This window comes from Microtus oregoni, unplaced genomic scaffold, assembly GCF_018167655.1.
Source record: "Microtus oregoni isolate MIOR12 unplaced genomic scaffold, Mior012 000265F_ref0000455, whole genome shotgun sequence".
In the NCBI taxonomy this organism is placed as follows: Eukaryota; Metazoa; Chordata; class Mammalia; order Rodentia; family Cricetidae; genus Microtus; species Microtus oregoni.
Genome location: NW_024544938.1, coordinates 34,374 through 42,109, shown reverse-complemented (window position 1 = coordinate 42,109; position 7,736 = coordinate 34,374). Strand labels below are relative to the sequence as shown.

General features: G+C 45.1%; 1 pseudogene; it reads left to right on the top strand.

Moving 5' to 3' along the window:
* The first annotated feature begins 841 nt into the window (after nucleotides 1–841).
* The window catches only part of LOC121445659, a 33,468-nt pseudogene continuing 26,573 nt past the window's right edge, over nucleotides 842–7,736 (top strand).

Genomic DNA, 7,736 nt, shown 5'->3' with positions numbered 1-7,736 from the left:
ATAGCTACAATACAACCTGTGTGTGTGTGTGTGTGTGTGTGTGTGTGTACGCACATGTACATATAGGTAGTAACAATTAAAGAGAGATCATGAGGTAGGGAGGTAGTGGGGGCATTTGAGGAGTTGGAGGGAGGAAAGCAGGTGGAAATGATGTAAATGTTATACTCATAAAGTCCCAAAAGGGCAAACTGCTTCTCTTTGGCTCATCATCCCAGCTATTTTTTTAAAATCCCATCTCTTGAACTTCATGTGTAGCAGATAACTTTTGGTTAGCTCTGCTAACATAGGGGACTCATATGAAGATGATACCACAAATTCACGAAGATCTGCTTCCTCTGTATTGAAAATGTTACAGGTTGCAGAAGCCTTTCTGCCCCATGGGTCTGCTTCCGAGTTCCAACTGTGCATGTGCAGCCACTGGTGGAGGAAGGTCATTGGTTAAATAAAAAGAAACTGCTTGGCTCTCATTGGTTAGAAGATAGGTGGGAGGAGTAAACAGAACAGAATGCTGGGAGGAAGAGGAAGTGAGCTCAGACTCCACAGCTCTCCTCTCGGGAGCAGACGCCTCAGAGAGATGCCATGCTCCCAGCTCCCAGGCAGACGCACGTGATGAAGCTCCGACCCAGGAGCCAGGAGCATGGTGTCTCTCTCTGAGGCGTCTGCTCCCGAGAGGAGATCTGTGGAGTCTGAGCTCACTTCCTCTTCCTCCCAGCATTCTGTCTGTTTACTCCTCCCACCTATCTTCTAACCAATGAGAGCCAAGCAGTTTCTTTTTATTTAACCAATGACCTTCCTCCATCAAGCCACTGCTCAGTGCTGCTTGCTAGTGTGGCCCAGCAATATGTCACAGATGAAACCTCTGCTCAAGGAGATCAAGAAGTGGAATGTCAGGCTGTGGCAGTGGAACCTGAAGCTGCAAGACGCATCAGATACAAGCCTATTGCAACCTCAAAATAGAGATGTATCCAAAGAAGGGAAAGTCGGAAAAGTTACATTCTGTAACTTTTCTGTGAGCGTGGGTTCAGCAGAAGCACAAAGTGGAGGTGTGTAAATGGAGGTTACTCACTCATTTCCCAGTCACCCAGACCTGAATAATCATACAGAAACTATATTAATTACAACACTGTTTGGCCAATGGCTCAAGCGTATTCCTAGCTAGCTCTTATTATCTTGAATTAACCCATTTCTATTAATCTGTGTATCGCCAGGATTCTGGTGTCCTTTTCCTTCAGCAGCTATGTGGCATCTTCCTGCTTACTCTCTCTATATATCTCTGTTCAGATTTCCTGCCCGACTTTACTGTGCTAAGCCATTGGTCAAAACAGCTTTATTCTTTAATCAACAAAAGCAACATATATACAAAGGACATCCTTCATCAGAGGTGTTCCTGAAGAGACAGTGGAAAACTCAAAAGGTTAGAAACTACCCCCCAAATCTACCACTTTAACCAGTGGAGAAACAACAGCAATGCCATCTCCTGATTCACAACCAAAAAAGAAAAAGAAGTAAAAGGGGAAAACGACAAATGAGGCTTGACACCAAAAAAAAAAAAAAAAAAAACAAAGCCTGAAGAAAGCCCTGGGGCTCATGAGGAAGCAGAAGATGTTGTGGAGAAGCCAAGTCACAGGGGTAGGGTGGGGTGGGGCAGCTGGCCCCTAGGACTGACAGGGACTTTTGAGGACCCCTCATTTGCTTCCTTGTCTGACCTCATCACTGAAAACGCTCTGAAGACTGCAGAAGAAATGGGCTTCAAGTGCTTGACTGAAATCTAAGAAAGTATCAGGCCACTTCTGGAAGGCAGGGATCTTCTGGTAGCCATGAAAACAGGCAGTGGCAAACCCCTCTCTTTCCTTATTCCTGTGACTGAGCTCACTGTCAAGTTGAAGTTCATGCGCAGGGAAGGAACAGGAGTCCTGCTTCTCTCTCCTACCAGAGAACTGGCCATGTAGACCTTTGGCTTTGGGGTTCTTAAGAAACTGATGACACACCATGTTCCCACATATGGGCTGATCGTGGGTGCAGTAACAGGTCTGCTGAAGCCCAGGAGCTCATCAATGGCATCAACATCACCATGGCATCAACATCACCATGGCATCAACATCACCATGGCATCATTATAATCATGGCCACCCTAGGCCTGCTTCTAGACCACATGCAGAATACTTCAGGGTTTATGTACAAGAACCTCCAGGGTCTAGTTATTGATTAGGCTGATTGTATCTTGGATGTTGGATTTGAAGAAGCATTAAAGCAAATTATCAAACTTTTGCCAGTACATCAAGCCATGTTCTTTTCTGCCACACAAACTCCAAAAGTTGAAGACTTCGCAAGAATTTGTTTCTCTGAAAAAGAGCTATTGTATGTGGGTGTTGATGACGATAAAGATGTTGTCATGGTGGATGGACTTGAGCAGGGATATGTTGTGTGTCCCTCTGAGAAGAGGTTCCTTCTGCTCTTCACATTCCTTAAGAAGAACCTGAAGGGGGCTGGAGAGATGGCTCAGAGGTTAAGAGCACTGACTGCTCTTCCGGAGGTCCTGAGTTCAATTCCCAGCAACCACGTGGTGGCTCACAACCATCTGTAATGAGATCTGGTGCCCTTTTCTGGCCTGTAGGCAAAACATGGAGGCTGAACACTGTGTACATAATAAATAAATAAAACCGAAGAACCTGAAGAAGAAAGCAGTGGTGTTCTTTTCCTCGTGTATGTCTGTGAAGTACCACTATGAGCTACTGAACTACATTGCTTGCCTGTCTTGGCCATCCATGGAAGGCAAAAGCAAAACAAGCAAGCAACCACGTTCTTCCAGTCCTGTAACACAGATTCAGGGATACTGCTGCGCAGATGTGACAGCCAGAGGGCTGCCCTGAAGTGTTCTGGATTGCTCATTATGACCCTCGCAGTGATCCCAAGGAATACATTCGTCATGTGGATAGAACAGCTAGGGGCCTGGGTGGAAGAGGGCCCTGCTCATCCTGTGCCCTGAGGAGTTAGGTTGCCTTCATTACTTGATGTAATTTAAGGTTCCATTGAATCAATTTGATTTTTCCTGGTCTAAAGTTTCTGATGTTCTGTCTCAGCTGGAAAAGCTAATCGAAAAGAACTACTTTCTCCATAAGCCTGCCCAGAAAGCATACACGTCTTACATATGAGCCTACGATTCCCACTCTCTCAAGCAGATCTTCAGTGTGAACAATTGGCCTCAGGTGGCTCTGCCTTTTGGTTTTTTTTTTTTTTTTTTTTTGGTTTTTCGAGACAGGGTTTCTCTGTGGCTTTGGAGCCTGTCCTGGAACTAGCTCTTGTAGACCAGGCTGGTCTCGAACTCACAGAGATCCACCTGCCTCTGCCTCCCGAGTGCTGGGATTAAAGGCGTGCGCCACCACCGCCCGGCTTGCCTTTTGGTTTTAAGGTCCTCCTTTCATTGATCTGAACGTGAGCAGCCATGATGGCAAGCTTAACAAGAGAGGAGGTGGCAGTGGAATCGGCTACCAGAAAACAAGGAACGCAGAGAAGTTCAAGATCTTTAAACACATCAGCAAGAGGACAGTGCAGGCAGTTCTTTCACAGGAGGGAATGGCTTCCCATCGGGACCGACTTTGCCCTAATTTCCCCTTTCTCTTTAAAAAGGGAACTTTTTAAAATCACCTTTAGAATCTTTTTATCTTTACTATGATGATAATATTTTATTTTTAAATACTCCCATAACACAAATCATGTCATTGTTTTAAAAAAAATTAAAAACATGTTACAGTTTATTGTTTAGCTCCCTGATTTTAAGATTTGGTAAAAAATAATGGCATACTTTTTTTTTTTTTTTTTTGGTTTTTCGAAACAGGAGTTCTCTGTAACTTTGGTGCCTGTCCTGGAACTAAACTCTGTAGACCAGTCTGGCCTCGAACTCACAGAGATCTGCCTGCTTCTGCCTCCCAAGTGCTGGTCTTAAAGGCGTGCGCCACCAACGCCTGGCCGCAATGGTATACTTTTATTGAAACTATGGCCCCACAGTGAAAGTTCTGCAAACTGTCTGAAAAAAGTTCTGAAGATTGTTGGGTTCATTTGCTTTTCCCTTTCTTTATGCATATTGTACGTTTCTTGTCATCAGTGGAAGGAAACTTGTCCTAAAGCCCTGGGTCTAGGAATGTGGTGTGGGCAAGAAAAAAAAAACATAACCAGGCTTAGTGCAGCCTTATAAATTCAACACTCAAGTGATGAAGAAAGGAGGGTCAGGAGTTCAAGGTCATCTTCTGCTACACAGTGAATTCAGTGAATTCGAGTTTCAGGCCAGCCTGGGCTACCTGAGACACCGTCTTAACTACCACCCCTTCAAAAACATTGCTGGAGCCCGGTGGTGGTGGCGCACGCCTTTAATCCCAGGACTTGGGAGGCAGAGGCAGGTGGATCTCTGTGAGTTCGAGACCAGCCTGGTCTACAGAGCTAGTTCCAGGACAGGCTCTAAAGCCACAGAGAAACCCTGTCTCGAAAAACCAAAAAAAAAAAAAAAAAAAAAAACAAACATTGCTGGGAAATTATCTGTGAATGTAACAGGTTTTGTTATGTGTACGTTAATTACATAATCTGCCTGGGCTAAGATGATTGGAATCTTGTAGGAAATTCTTGTCTGGTTTCTTTCCCAACAGTTCCTCTTGTGGACGTGTGTGTGTGTGTGTGTGTGTGTGTGTGTGTGTGTGTGTGTATGTGTGTGTGTACATATTTCAAATGATGGTATTTTAATACAAGAAACATAAAATGAGAGCTGGAGCTGGAGAGATGACTCAGTGGTTAAGATCTCTTGTTTCTCTTGCATAGGATCAGGTTTGATTCCCAGTAATGGCAGCCGGCAACCATCCATAGCTCCAGTTTCAGGGGACCTGAAGCCCCCTTCTGACTTTTAAGGGCATCAAGCATGCGCATAGCGCTCATACCTACATGCAGGCAAAATACTCAAACATGTGGAAGAAAATTAAAAAATAAAACAAAAGGAGGGCTGGGAGCGTAGCTCGGTGCTAGCATGTTTGCATCGTGAGTTTAGTGGCCTGGATTCCATTCTAGGTACCACTGCCACTAATAAATCCAGATGTTCTGTTTTGTTTTGAGACAGAATCTCCTGCCCCCCGCAGCAGTCCGAAAAATCTTTTATGAGGCCCGAAGAAATAAACATTAGCACATGCAGAGAAAAGACCCTTGGCAAATTAGGGGGTGAGCCTTGGGAAGCTAAAGCGAAGCATCTCATTGGACTGGGTTTTTTTGTTTTGTTTTTAAGCCCCTGGTGTTGTAATTTAAAAACAAAACAACAAAAAAAAACCGCACCAGAGAAAGATGCCGGCCATGCAACAGAGTTCATGTGGAAGGGTTTTAATTAGGGGAAAGGGAACATAAAAAAGAGGGAAAGGGAGCAGGGAGACGGGGCCTCTGGAGACAGGAGCAGCAGGAGAGAAGAAGGGGGGGGGGGCGACACAACAACACGGGACAAAGAGACAGAAAAGCAGAAAGGGAGAGAGAGGGAGAGAGTGGAGGAGGAACAAACAGACACAAAGACTGAGATGAGAGGTGGGCAGGACCCATTTTAAAGGGAACAGAACGTAGTGAATGTACAGAGAAGGTGCTCTTAGTGGCTACAGCTGAGGATGTATCCTGTCAGGGCCCCAAGGACAGGCCAGTACACAGGCCTAAATACTAACACCTGGAAGGTCTTTGTCCCCAAATTTGGTGAGTTTGAAGAAAAACAGGATGTCCGATTGGCCCACAACTGCTGTGTAAACATGTCCTGATCTGGCCTAGAACTCTTGAGCAGCAGGAGGAAAGCCTGCAGGCCTTTGTTTTAAGTTGTCAGGCTTTTGTCTCAGGTGAGGAGGAAGTCAGCCATCTTTATTAACTAGCCACGGCCCCTCTCCCTATCTGTCTGCCTACTAGGGGGTCTGTGTAACTTCTAGTCCCTCATTCCCCGCTCCGAGAGGTCAGCCTAGCTGCTGTTAGTGGTTTTGGGCACAGATTCCTAACTGCTTCCAAGCTGGCAAAAGGGACAATGTAGAAGAGGTAGCAGTTCTAATGCCTCAGAAAAGGGTCAGGGTAAAGGGTCGTGATAAAATGTACCAGATAGCAAAGATGTGGAACATAAGAAAGCTCTGTGAGGCTAATGTGACCTTGGCATGTGATGCGCATGAGACAGCAACTATACCAAACAAAGGGGAGACTGTTAGTACCACTCTGATTCCTAGAAAAACAGCTGGGGCAGTTCTACCCTTATTAGATAGAGCAAAAGAATGGGCAATGAAATCATCCAAGGAAATCTTGGCAGTTTCCGTCACAGGCATTTGCAAGATTGGTGATGTTTTCCTCACCACTGTGCTCTACAAGATGCACACCATGGGGTATGCCATTGGTTTGGAATAAGAGCTCAAGGTGCTTTTTACTGGCTAGTGTAAATTCAGAAGTCAGCCACTGGGTCTCTTTGATTACAACCTCATGGGAAACACTGAGATAAAATTAATGAGCAAAATTCTTGAACATTATTATTATCCTAACTCCTGTTTAGTAAGGTGAGGTGTAATTGTGCAGCATGCTATTCTGTGTAGCAGAGTCCTGTAGAAGGATAACGTCAGAGAAACGCTTTTCTCTTTAATCTAGACGGACATAAGGTGTGTTTGAACTGTACAATCAGCGATTTGATACAACAGACTCCCGCAAAAAAGAAAATGCCTGAAAACTTGCTAAGTTAGTTAAATAGCTGTTCCTTAACAGTAAGATACTCTGCCTGCGTACAGATGTAATGTCTGTTGCTGTGCCTGCATACAGATGACATGTCTGCTCCTGTGCCCGTGTACAGATGTATGGTCTGCTCCTGTGCCCGTGTACAGATGTATGGTCTGCTCCTGTGCCTCTGTACAGATGTAATGTCTGCTCCTGTGCCTGTGTACAGATGTAATGTCTGCTCCTCTACTGCGTACAGCTGTAATGTCTGTTCCTCTGCCTGCGTACAGATGTAATGTCTGCTCCTGTGCCTGCGTATAGCTGTAATGTCTGTTCCTGTGCCTGTGGACAGATATAATGTCTGCTCCTCTGCTGCATACAGATGTAATGTCTGCTCCTGTGCCTGCGTACAGCTGTAATGTCTGCTCCTGTGCCTGTGGACAGATATAATGTCTGCTCCTCTGCTGCATACAGATGTAATGTCTGCTACCGTGCCTGTATACATATGTAACGTCTGTTCCTTTCGTGTACAGAAGTAATATCCACTGTGTGTGAACACTACTGGCCAAATCTGAGTGAAATCCAGATTCCTGCTCTACAGGAAGATCACAGGTTCAAAGCCTTTTTAACCTAGAGAGCGAATTCAAGTCCAGCCTACACAAGTTGGCACGACCCTCTCTCAAAAGAAAAAACATCGCCGGGCGGTGGTGGCGCACGCCTTTAATCCCAGCACTTGGGAGGCAGAGGCAGGCGGATCTCTGTGAGTTCGAGACCAGCCTGATCTACAAGAGCTAGTTCCAGGACAGGCTCCAAAACCACATAGAAACCCTGCCTCGAAAAACCAAAAAAGAAAAAACATAAAAAAGTTTGACTAGGGCTGGAGAGACAGCTCAGTGGTTAAGAGCATTTCCAGAGGTCCTAAATTCATTTCTGAACAATCACGTGGTGGCTCACAACTATCTATGATTAAATCTGGTACCCTCTTCTGGTGTGTGTGTACATAATAAATAAGTAAATCTTTAAAAATGACCACGCAGATGGTCATAATT